Source organism: Cottoperca gobio, chromosome 9, assembly GCF_900634415.1.
Source record: "Cottoperca gobio chromosome 9, fCotGob3.1, whole genome shotgun sequence".
NCBI lineage: Eukaryota > Metazoa > Chordata > Actinopteri > Perciformes > Bovichtidae > Cottoperca > Cottoperca gobio.
In genome coordinates, this window is record NC_041363.1 from 116,737 (window position 1) to 128,007 (window position 11,271).

The window sequence follows — 11,271 nt, forward strand, 5'->3', positions numbered from 1 at the left end:
TAACCTCTAACGCAGATCAGATTAACTTCTCAGTTAATCCTTCACACAGTGCGCAGGATGTTTGGGGGACACTCAGTAAACTACTGAAATCAATAACTGAGCACAGATATTTAACATTTATAGCAGATATAACTCACAGGTTTTATAAGATCACTGACTGTGTGTACATGGACAAAAAATTCAATCTGCTCTTCAACAAACAATATTCCTACTCATCTATTTACACGGCTACTGAACATTAATATTCCCGTTAACTCCCATTAACGTAAGACGCCCCCGTGACGTACGTCCTGCACGCTTTAAATAACATTTCCTCCTTTTAAATTATTATTTTTATTTATAAAGCCGAATATCACTAATTACATATTAACCTAAGGAGGCTTTACAGACTGTACAGCGTACAACTCCCTCTGTCCTTAAAGCCTTGCAGAGGAGAAACAAAGCCTCCCAAAAAACCCTCAATAACAGGGGAATGTTGTCTCAGTGAGAAACCGAGGAGGATCTCCCCCAGGACAGACTGTAGTAGATGTGCACAGAATAAACTACATAAAAAATACAACAGAGACAACAATGGTACATGATTAAATCAAATAATAGATCAAGATACAGTAAAATATGTTTATAAAGGTATCTATAACTGCACAATACGTTAAACACGTTAGCAGCACAAATATAATCATAAAGAACGTTTCTTTCCTCAGAACTTCTGGTGAATGTGTAGTTTGTTCCAGTTTCACACAGCTGTGTGAGCTGTTTAATATAATCACACGTCTGAAGATACTACATTCAACATTATTAGGTTATTGAAATCAATAATAAATAACAAATTATATTTAAAAATATATATTTTAGCACTTTGAAATAAAATGACACCTGCCCTCGTTTGTTTGTTCTTTTGTTCTTTGTTTATTGTTTGTTTGTTGTTGTCATGCAGGAGAACCCGTACCTGTGCAGCGATGAGTGCGACGCCTCCAGCCCCGACCTGTCTCACCCCCTCAGTTGATGGGCGACAGGGAGCGGGGGGGGTCATCACCTACTGGCAGACAGTCACATGGTCTAGGTTTCCTGAGCCCCTATTGGCCAACATCACTCTGTCGTGGAACAAGAGTCTGGAGGTGGTGGATGACATCGTGGTCACCTTCGAGTACGGTCGACCAACCAGCATGGTGCTGGAGAAATCTATGGACAAAGGTGATTGGTCCGTGAGGGGATGTGCGGGGGGGTCAGCCAATCAAACTCCATCCCGGTTCCATTGTAGCGAGCGGATATCCGGCACAGACTTCCTGTTCCCTGCGCCGCTCATTGTTTACGGTCCTATTAGCAACTCCAGGAGTTGAGAGACGACATCGACACAAGAAGCCAGTTTACACTCAGCCAACAGTTTATTTTGATGCTAATAAAAAGTTAATCATCGTCAGACAAGAGCCGATGGGTTCCGCCTCTCTGTTACCTGCAAGCAACCAAAGCCTGCTCAAACGTGATTGGTCAATAGTCCTCGGACTACAAACGGAAACATGATTCAGCAGCACAGGGCTGCACTAGGACATGCAGTTGCAGTCCATTAATGTTACGTGAGAAAAAAAGACAAAACAAAACAGTATGGAATATAAACAGCAGCAACAAAAATAATCTGTGCAGATAATACGGCCGGTGTTTGTGTTTCAGGTGTGACGTGGCAGCCGTATCAGTACTACGCTGACGACTGTCTGGAGGCATTCGGGATGTCTCCTAAACGGGTCTCTGATTTAGCGCCGAGTATTTAACCCGGGTCATCTGTACCGAGCAGTACTCGCGCTGGGTCGGAGCAAAGGTGAGTACACTAAAGATGCACAGTGTACAGCGAGGTGTGTACACAGGTGTAAACTATACATACCTGAGTTTATATGTTATATTTAAATACTTCGACACTCATCACAGGGTGCATGTTGAGTCAAGTAAGCAGAGAATGTAAATTAATAATAAGAATATACAGTTAAATAGTTAGCTAACTAAAATTGATGAATGGTAAAACAGCTAAATGTCCAGATTCTGCCACTAGTAGTACAAACTCCACCAAACCAACCTGAAGGTTGACAGTTTAGCTGCAGAGCTATTGGTTCATAATATTAATATTTATATATGAGCTATATAACAGTCTGTGTTCGACCAATAGGAGGAGAGGGTTGTGGTGTTTGAGGTGCGCGCTCGGTTCGGGTGTTTGCAGGTCCAAAGTTGATCAACATGGACGCCCTGTACACCCGGATGGAGACCATGAAGGGTCTGAGAGACTTCTTCACCTTCACCAACCTCCGCCTGCGACTCCTCCGACCGGCGCTGGGAGGAACCTACGTCCAGAGAGACAACCTGCTCAAATACTTCTACGCTATTTCTAACATTGATGTACCTGCCAGGTACGCCCATTAACGAGCAGCTACACCCACTAATGAGCAGCTACACCCACTAACCAGCAGCTACGGCACTAACGAATGACCTGTAATGTAACGAGCAGCTTCGCCCACTAAAAAGCAGCTACACCCATTAACCAGCAGCTTTGTTTGAGGAATGTAATGTAAAGCAGAACTTGTGTGTGCTTGGTGTGTTTCCTGCAGGTGTAAGTGTAATCTGCATGCGTCTCAGTGTGTGTTACGTGATGCAACGCTGCAGTGTGAATGCGACCACAACACAAGTGGACAGGACTGTCAGCGCTGCAGCCGAGGGTTCGAATCCCGCAGCTGGAGACCGGGATCATACCTGCCGTTGCCGAAAGGCACTGCCAACACCTGTACGTACCTGAACACACACCGCCAACACCCGTACGTACCTGAACACACCGCCAACACCTGTACGTACCTGAACACACCCAACACCTGTACATACCTGAACACCGCCAACACCTGTATGTACCGGAACACACCCAACACCTGTATGTACCTGAACACCCGTATGTATTTCTGTTGTATATTATTCAGGTGAAGCAGCAGAAACGGCAGCCAGTGAGTACTGTTTACCTATTTACCTGTCTGTCTGCTCACCTGTGTGTTTCATTTCATTCCCTCCCCCATCTCTGCTTTCTGGTCAGTTTTGCATCATGGAAAGTACAACTCTTACATATTATTATTTCTTAATTAACATTCACCTTTCACTGCAACACTAAAGGAAAATTATAAATATAGCCTATCCCTAAACCTTTCACCACATGGGATTAAAAAAAAAACCAAGATTAATAAACAACACAACTTCAACATACATAAATACAATAACAATACAGTAAAATAAAATAAAATACAAAAATATATTATAATAAATATTATTATCTGTTTACCAGGTGAGTTTCAATGTGCTATTTTATATATATATATTTATATCAGGTGGAGTTAAAATTAACGTCAACACTGATTAGTTGTATTACATCATCACATACTCGCTCTGATTGGTCTATCATATGAATGGGTCAGTTAAATATCAGAGTGCATTCTGGGAGGAAGGTCTCAACGTTAATCTGATAACACTAACAGATGGTGTGTGTTTAATCTGTGTCAGTCTGTTTAACCTGCAGGTCACTTAGTCTTAAATCACTATAGAGCCTTTAGACAACAGAGTAATGAGTGCTTCAGAAACTTTAAAAGCATGATCCCTTTTGTTTTTAGATCCTACAAGATGCAACAGTGATCCAAGTAATAATAGAGTAGGCAATAGAAGAAATAGAAGAATCTGTAACTGAGCTGAATCCACATGACTCTGGAGAAATACAAAGTCTCTATTTAGAAAGTTGATATTGAGCTTCTTAAGCATCTGAAAGTTCATCTTCTTTCTGTAAAAAAATAAAATAATAAATGTGTGAAAATGTGGAAATGTGGATTTGCTCAGCAGTTTGTGGATTTGGTTACAGAAACATTTGAGAGCTTTGAGTCCAGTAAAGCTCTCTGCAGATCAGAACTTACTGTTGAACTACTGATGGCAGCAGTGGGCTCCAAAATAAATTAAGTATGTAAGTTTCTACACACAGGTGTAAATGATGAGTTTACTACAAAAATATAGATTGTGTTTGGACTGTATGAGTTTCTGGGGGTTTGGGAGGGGGTTCAAGAGGAACAGGTACAGGAGGATGTTAAAAAAAAAAAAAATAATAATAATAATTATGTTCTTTGTATGTTGCACTTACATTGGTTTGGCTATTTGTAGCTAACGGTTGAATTCGTATTCTATTGTTTCTGTATGTTCTGCACTTAAGAAGTTAAAGTTCATGCAAGATTCTTGCTGTTCGGAGTTGTATCCTCATGATTGTTTTGCACTTATTGTCGATTTGGAGAAAAGCGTCAGCTAAATTAACTGTAATGTGATGCAACGTTCAGGATGAGGTTCAGAAGAGGGTGTGCAGCTAACAAGATATCGCGGTTTAATGTCATAGAGTAGTAGTTTTACTGCTGTATGATACCTAATGGTTAATAATACAGTATAAATGAAGAAAACAACTTCTCAAGTACTGTACTCATTTACCTCCAGGCTGTTTTCTGTTCAGAACGAGGTAACTACGCTGCTAAAAAGCGTTCTGTCTGATTGTGACCTTACACAATCCAACAAGAACTTTAAAAAAATCTGGCTGACTTGTTTATAATGAATTCTTATTGAAGACATATCATTTATATTGGAGTCTGCTGCTGGACCGAGGGTCTGGGTGAGGTTTCTGGGATTCCTCATTTCCCTCTATTCATATTTCAGTCAAATGAAAAGCGTGCAGTGTTTTATTGTCTGCAGAGAGTTCAGTCAGTATCTGTCAAGAACAGAAAGCTGAGATTCACTAAAGAGACGTAACTCTTCTTCTCTGACAGCGGCTGGTGACTCTAACTCAGCAGCAACTGATAGACCGTCTGATGGAGTGACTGACACGACTACTAGTCCCACCCCTACTGATAGTACTACCACTGACAGTATTATAACTACTGACACTACTACGACTGGCGCTACTGTACCTGATGCTACTACCCCTCCTGAGAGTTTTACCACTACTGACCTTACTACAACTACAGACAGTTTTACAACTATATTTATGTATACATTTACTTCTGATGCAGCTTCTACAAGCATAGTGAGTCCAACTGTCACAATTACAGCCAGTACTTCTACTTCCACTGACACATGGAGTACTGCAGAAACAAGTACTAGCAGTTATACTATCACTGACACATGGAGTATTGCAGAAACAAGTACGAGCGGTGATACTACCACTGAAACATGGAGTACTGCAGAAGAAACAGGTACTAGTAGTGATACTACCACTGACACATGGAGTACTGCAGAAACAAGTACTAGCAGTATACTATTACTGGCACGTGGAGTACTGCAGAAACAAGTACTAATAGGGACACTACTACTGATACATTGAGTGCTGCAGAAACAAGTACTAGCGGTGATACTACCACTGACACATGGAGTACTGCAGAAACAAGTACTAGTAGTGATACTACCACTGACACATGGAGTATTGCAGAAACAGGTACTAGTAGTGATACTACTACTGACACATGGAGTACTGCCGAAACAAGTACTAGCAGTTATACTATTACTGACACATGGAGTACTGCAGAAACAAGTACTAGTTGTGATACTACCCACTGTGTTTGACACGGACAGTGTTCTTACTATCACGACTGATACGATTCCCACAACTTACTTCATTAGTAGAAGTGATACTGGGGACTTTCCTGAAGTTGGTGTAGCTTCTACTACTGCACCAGTTGACACTGGTACTACAGTTTTTACTACTGTTAGTACTACCGACTCTGATGCGTTTCCAGACTTTAGCAGTACAGCAGGGCCTTCAGCGGACAAAGCTCTGGAGACAGGAGACGCTCTGTACAAAGATCCCACAACTCCCAGTAACAGTATTAGCCCCTCCAGTCCCACCAGTTACACCAGTACCAACAGCCCCACTATCCAGGCCGGCAGTACTGACTCTGAGGTGTCTATTTCTGACCCAGTGACTCCGCCCTCTGACTCCACTTCCTCACCAGACAACACAGACTTCACCCTCTCTGGGATTAGTACTACGTTACCTGGTGATGGGACAACAACATCAACCGGAGCACCATCAACCACAACAACGATAATCCCAGAAATAACCACAGCCAGTGACAAGGCTTCATCTGGAGGTACTGCATCCACTGGGGTGGCTGGAGATGCTCCACCTACTGCACGAGCAGGAGCTGACAAGACTTCTCCTGATGTACCTCCTCCTGATGTTCCTCTTGATGTACCTCCTGATGTACCTCCTCCTGATGTATCATCGTTTGATGTACCTCCTGATGTATCATCGTTTGATGTACCTCCTGATGTACCACCTCCTGATGTACCTCTTGATGTACCTCCTGATGTACCGCCTTCTGATGTACTACTTCCTGATGAACCACCGTCTGATGTACCTCCTGATGTACCATCTCTTGATGTACCTCCTGATGTATCTCCTGATGTACCGCCTTTTGATGTATCTCTTCCGGATGAACGACCGTCTGATGTATCTCCTGATGTACCACCTCCAAAAGTAACATCTGTTGATGTAGCTCCTGATTTACCTCCTGATTTGGCATCTCTTGATGTACCTCCTCTAGATACTCTTTCTCCAAATGTTTCTCCAGAAGCTCCCTCCTCTGGGACTCCAGATATTCCGATAGATGCACCTCCTCCTGATGTACGTCCTGATGTACCATCTCTTGATGTACCTCCTCCGGATGTTCCTTCTCCGAATGTTCCTCCAGATGAGCCCCCCTCTAGGACTCCAGATATTCTGATAGATGCAGCTCCTCCTGATCTACCACCTCCTGATCTACCTTCTCCTGATCTACCTCCTACAGATGTACCTATTCCTGATATACTTCTTCCGGATATTCCTTCAGAAGCGCCCTCCTCTAGGACTCCAGATATTCTGATAGATGTACCTTTTCCGGATGTTCCTTCTGAAGATGTACCTCCTGCAGATGTACCTCCTTCAGATGTACCTCCTGCGGATGTACCTTCAGGTGATGTACCTTCTCCAGACTTACCAACTCCGGATTTACCCCCTCCCGACGCTCCTGTAGATTCCTTGTTGCCTCCCTCTGTAGGAGGAGGGGATGCTGCACTCGAAACAAGCTCCACCACCATAGAACCGTCTGGCCCAGCTGGTGACTTGGCCCGTGTGGACTTCAGCTTCCCTATCCCTGGACCAGATTCTGGACCGTTGCCTGCCGGTGATCCTGGGAACATTACAGATGACTTCCGTGGATCGTTTGATGTACCTGGATCAAATTCAGTCGAATCTGGACTTGATTCTGTCTCAGCAGAACTAGATGCAGAGGAGGTTGGAAAAGGTGGAATGGAATCACCTTCACCTGAAACCCCTCCACCAGATAGTACAAGGCCTGGTCCAGATTATAGACCGGGTTTTCCTCAAGCAGTAGATCTTTCCACAGCTCGGAGGGAAGGAAAGTCTTCTGGAGAGGATTCAGCTGCCGGTGAACCAGTAGGATATTCCGAGTCAGATGAAAAGAAAGACTCTAAACAAGAGAAGACAGGAGAGCAAAAAGAGGACAAAGGTACAAAATGAGCGACACAAATACAGTGTACAATATGTTTAAGAACACTGGCTAAACATTCAGAGATTTACTTTTACATCTTAGTTGAGTTTGAGTTTTTTTCTTGATCTTAGAAAAAGCAGCTTGACAAAAGAGACGTAAGAAAAAGTACAACTTATATGTTGTCTCCAAAGCCTTTAGCAAAATATTGTGGCATTCCTGAGTGTGAATACATGTGGATGATGAATCACCACAAAAGATAACATGACTTCTATATCACTAAAACATTGTCCATTGTGGTAGATTATTGACATGAAGCAGTTATCATGTCAGTGCACATATTTTCATAAAGGAAATCAGGTCCATCACACTCATTAGGCTCTGCGGTCCGTATTTTTATACATATTTCACACTATTCCTTCTCTGTTAACCTGACAGTCACTGAGGCCGAAGAGGAAACAAAAAAGGAAACAAAATATGGAAGGGAGAAAGATAAAAAAGGCAACGAAAAAAAAGGTACAACGCTGGCTTTAGTAACAACAGTACTAGTATTAGTTTATGTATTAGTATAAGTATTAGTATAAGTATTAGTATTAGTGAAAGTATTATTATTAGTATTATTATTATTATTATTAGTCATAGTATTAGTATTAGTCATAGTATTAGTAGTAGTGCTGGTCTAAGTATTAGTGAAAGTATTAGTGATAGCATTAGTGACAGTATTAGCATTAGTATTATTACTAGTATTTGTATTAGTGATATTATTATTATTATTAGTAGTAGTAATAGTATTAGTCATAGTATTAGTACTAGTATTAGTATTATTACAAGTATTTGTATTAGTGATAGTATTATTATTAGTATTAGTATTAGAGATAGTATTAGTATTAGTGCTAGTATTAGTAGTAGTAGTAGTGCCTGTATTAGTATTATTACTAGTATTAGTATCGCGAGTAGTATTACTATTAGTTACAGTATTAGTATTAGTAGTAGCGCTAGTATTAGTATTATTACTAGTATTAGTATTAGTGATAGTATTGGTATTAGTATTAGTATTAATATCGGTAGTAGTATTAGTATTAGTAGTACTAACAGTACTTCTGATACACAGACCTGTTGGTCTAACCCTGTCTCCCACATAATTATGTTATTACATTATTACATTATTTTTGTTATTTTGTTCCATTAACGTTGTACATTTAAACAAAACAAAGCACAAACGCAGAAACCTACTTGGTTATGTTTTGGCATTAGTTTGATTATTGAAGTAATGTACGTAAATTAAAATTAGTGAACGTTGATGACAATATGAAGTGAAAGATAAGGTCAGTAGCTGAGCACTGATTGGTTAGTGCCTGTTGCCATGGTTACAATCCTGGTTCTGTGTCCAAAGCAACCCAGAAGATTCTGATTCCAGGAGGACCAAAGTTCAGTCAGCTGTCCAAAATCGCCTACGTCACCTTCCAGGGTAAGACCACCTCTGACAAAAGGACCTCTCCCCTGTAAACAGACCACTCTCCTCTAAAGAGACCTTTCCTCTTTACTCCACCTGTCTGTCTGACACCTGTCTGTGTGCTGTATGTTTAATTTCCTCCACACTGTGAAGTGGGCGCTGCTGTGTGAGCGTCATCACACTGATCCGATTGGGCAACGATCAGCAACCAGCATCGGAGCACCAAGGCTTCATCTCCAGGTGTGTGTGTGTGTGTGTTTCTCCCTCAGACTGCGAGTGTAACGCTCACTCTAACCGCTGCAGCTACATCGACTTCATCAACGTGGTCACATGTGTGAGCTGCAAACACAACACACGAGGACAGAGCTGCCAGTTCTGCAGACTGGGACACTACAGGAACACCTCACTGCAGCTGGACCACCAGGACGTGTGTGTGGGTCAGTAACACAGAGACACAGAGAGACAGAGAGATACAGAGCGGCACACACAGAAACACACATACAGAGACACAGAGAGACAGACACAGAGACAGACACACAAAGACACAGACAGAGAGAGACAGCGACAGAGACAGCGAGACAGACACAGAGACAGCGACAGAGAGAGAGAGAGAGAGAGACAGCGACAGAGAGACAGCGACAGAGAGACAGAGAGACAGCGACAGAGAGACAGAGAGACAGCGACAGAGAGAGAGAGACAGCGACAGAGAGAGAGAGAGAGAGACAGCGACAGAGAGAGAGAGAGAGACAGCGACAGAGAGAGAGAGAGAGAGAGAGAGAGACAGACAGAGACAGACAGAGAGATACAGAGCGGCACACACAGAAAGACACACAAAGACATAGAGACAGAGAGACAGACAGAGAGAGAGAGAGACAGAGAGAGAGAGAGAGACAGACACAGACACAGACAGAGAGAGAGACAGACAGAGAGGGACAGCAACAGAGAGGCAGAGAGACAGACACAGAGAGACAGACAGACAGACAGACAGACAGAGGCTTTGTTGGCTTGAATGTTTCAAGAAAGTGTTGTCAAAACAGAAAAATAACAAAGTGCACAGTATTACTGAATATAACCCCACCCCACCCCAGAGTGCGGCTGCGACCTGCAGCGCAGCGTGTCTCCTCACTGCTCAGACTCCGGTCTCTGTCAGTGTCGAGCTGGAGCCACAGGGCGGCGCTGTGACGCCTGCCTACCTGGATACACCTGGAGAGGAGGTGTCTGCACAGGTACACAGAAGCACCTGATGTTAATGTTTAAATAATATAATTTTAAATGTTATTAATAGCCCCCCCCCCCTCCCAGTGAACGTGTGTGACGAGGAGCGCTTGATTTGTCAGAATGGAGGAACCTGTGTTGACCTGCAGCGCTGCATCTGTCCAGACAGCTTCACAGGTAAACACTCACCTGGATGATGTCACAGCTCAGGTGTGTGATGATATCACTAATGATGTCGTTTGTGCAGGTGTGTTCTGTGAGAAGAGAGTCTGTCTGAAGAAGGGCGGTTGCCAGGACGACTCTGAGGGCTCCTCCTCCTCTCTGACATCACACCTGTACCTGCTGACCCTTGGCCTGCTCTGCTCCACCCACTGATGACATCACAGAGGGCTGAACATTAATGATGTCATTACACCTGTTATTTCCTTTAACGTATGGATTTATATAAACAGAAACTTCAGATATTAATGTTTTTATTTTTAATTGCAGTTGTATTTTTGTTTTTTGCTTCGTATACCCTCCGTCCCAAAATGTGCTTTTTATCGGTCAGATGAAGACAAACACTTCCTGTCAGGACACGGATGAAGCTTCTGATTGGACAAACACTTCGAATCATCGGTGTGTCTCCTACTCTCTGATTGGCTGAACGTCTCCCCTCAGCCCTGCGTTCTGATTGGTGAAGACTGGTGACATCATACAGACAAACGGTTACCATGGAGTCACACTGAGTTGTTGTGTTTTTTGTACTTTTTTTTTACAGTTTTTTTGTGTGTTTGTTGTGACTGAAAAGGTTAAAACTGTAATTAATGGAGAGGAAATGCATATAAAGATAAAGACGAGGAAACAGCACCACCTGCTGACAAACTGCAGAATAAACAATACAAATGACATGTTTATGATAATTCAGCTGCAGGAAGTAAAATTTTAAATGTTTAAAATAAATATATATCTGATTTAAAGTAATAAAACTCTTCACCTGTATTCTCTTGTTGTCTCCACGAATTAATAAAGATTTAAACTAATTTCACTTTTATTCACAACTTTTAATTTATTTTATTTGTGTTTTGCTGTAATTTG

At 42.2% G+C, this 11,271-nt stretch overlaps 1 pseudogene; it reads left to right on the top strand.

The window, feature by feature from the left end:
• Positions 1–928: 928 nt before the first annotated feature.
• On the top strand, positions 929–11,216 carry LOC115013428 (mucin-2-like; annotated as a pseudogene).
• The last annotated feature ends 55 nt before the right edge of the window (positions 11,217–11,271 follow it).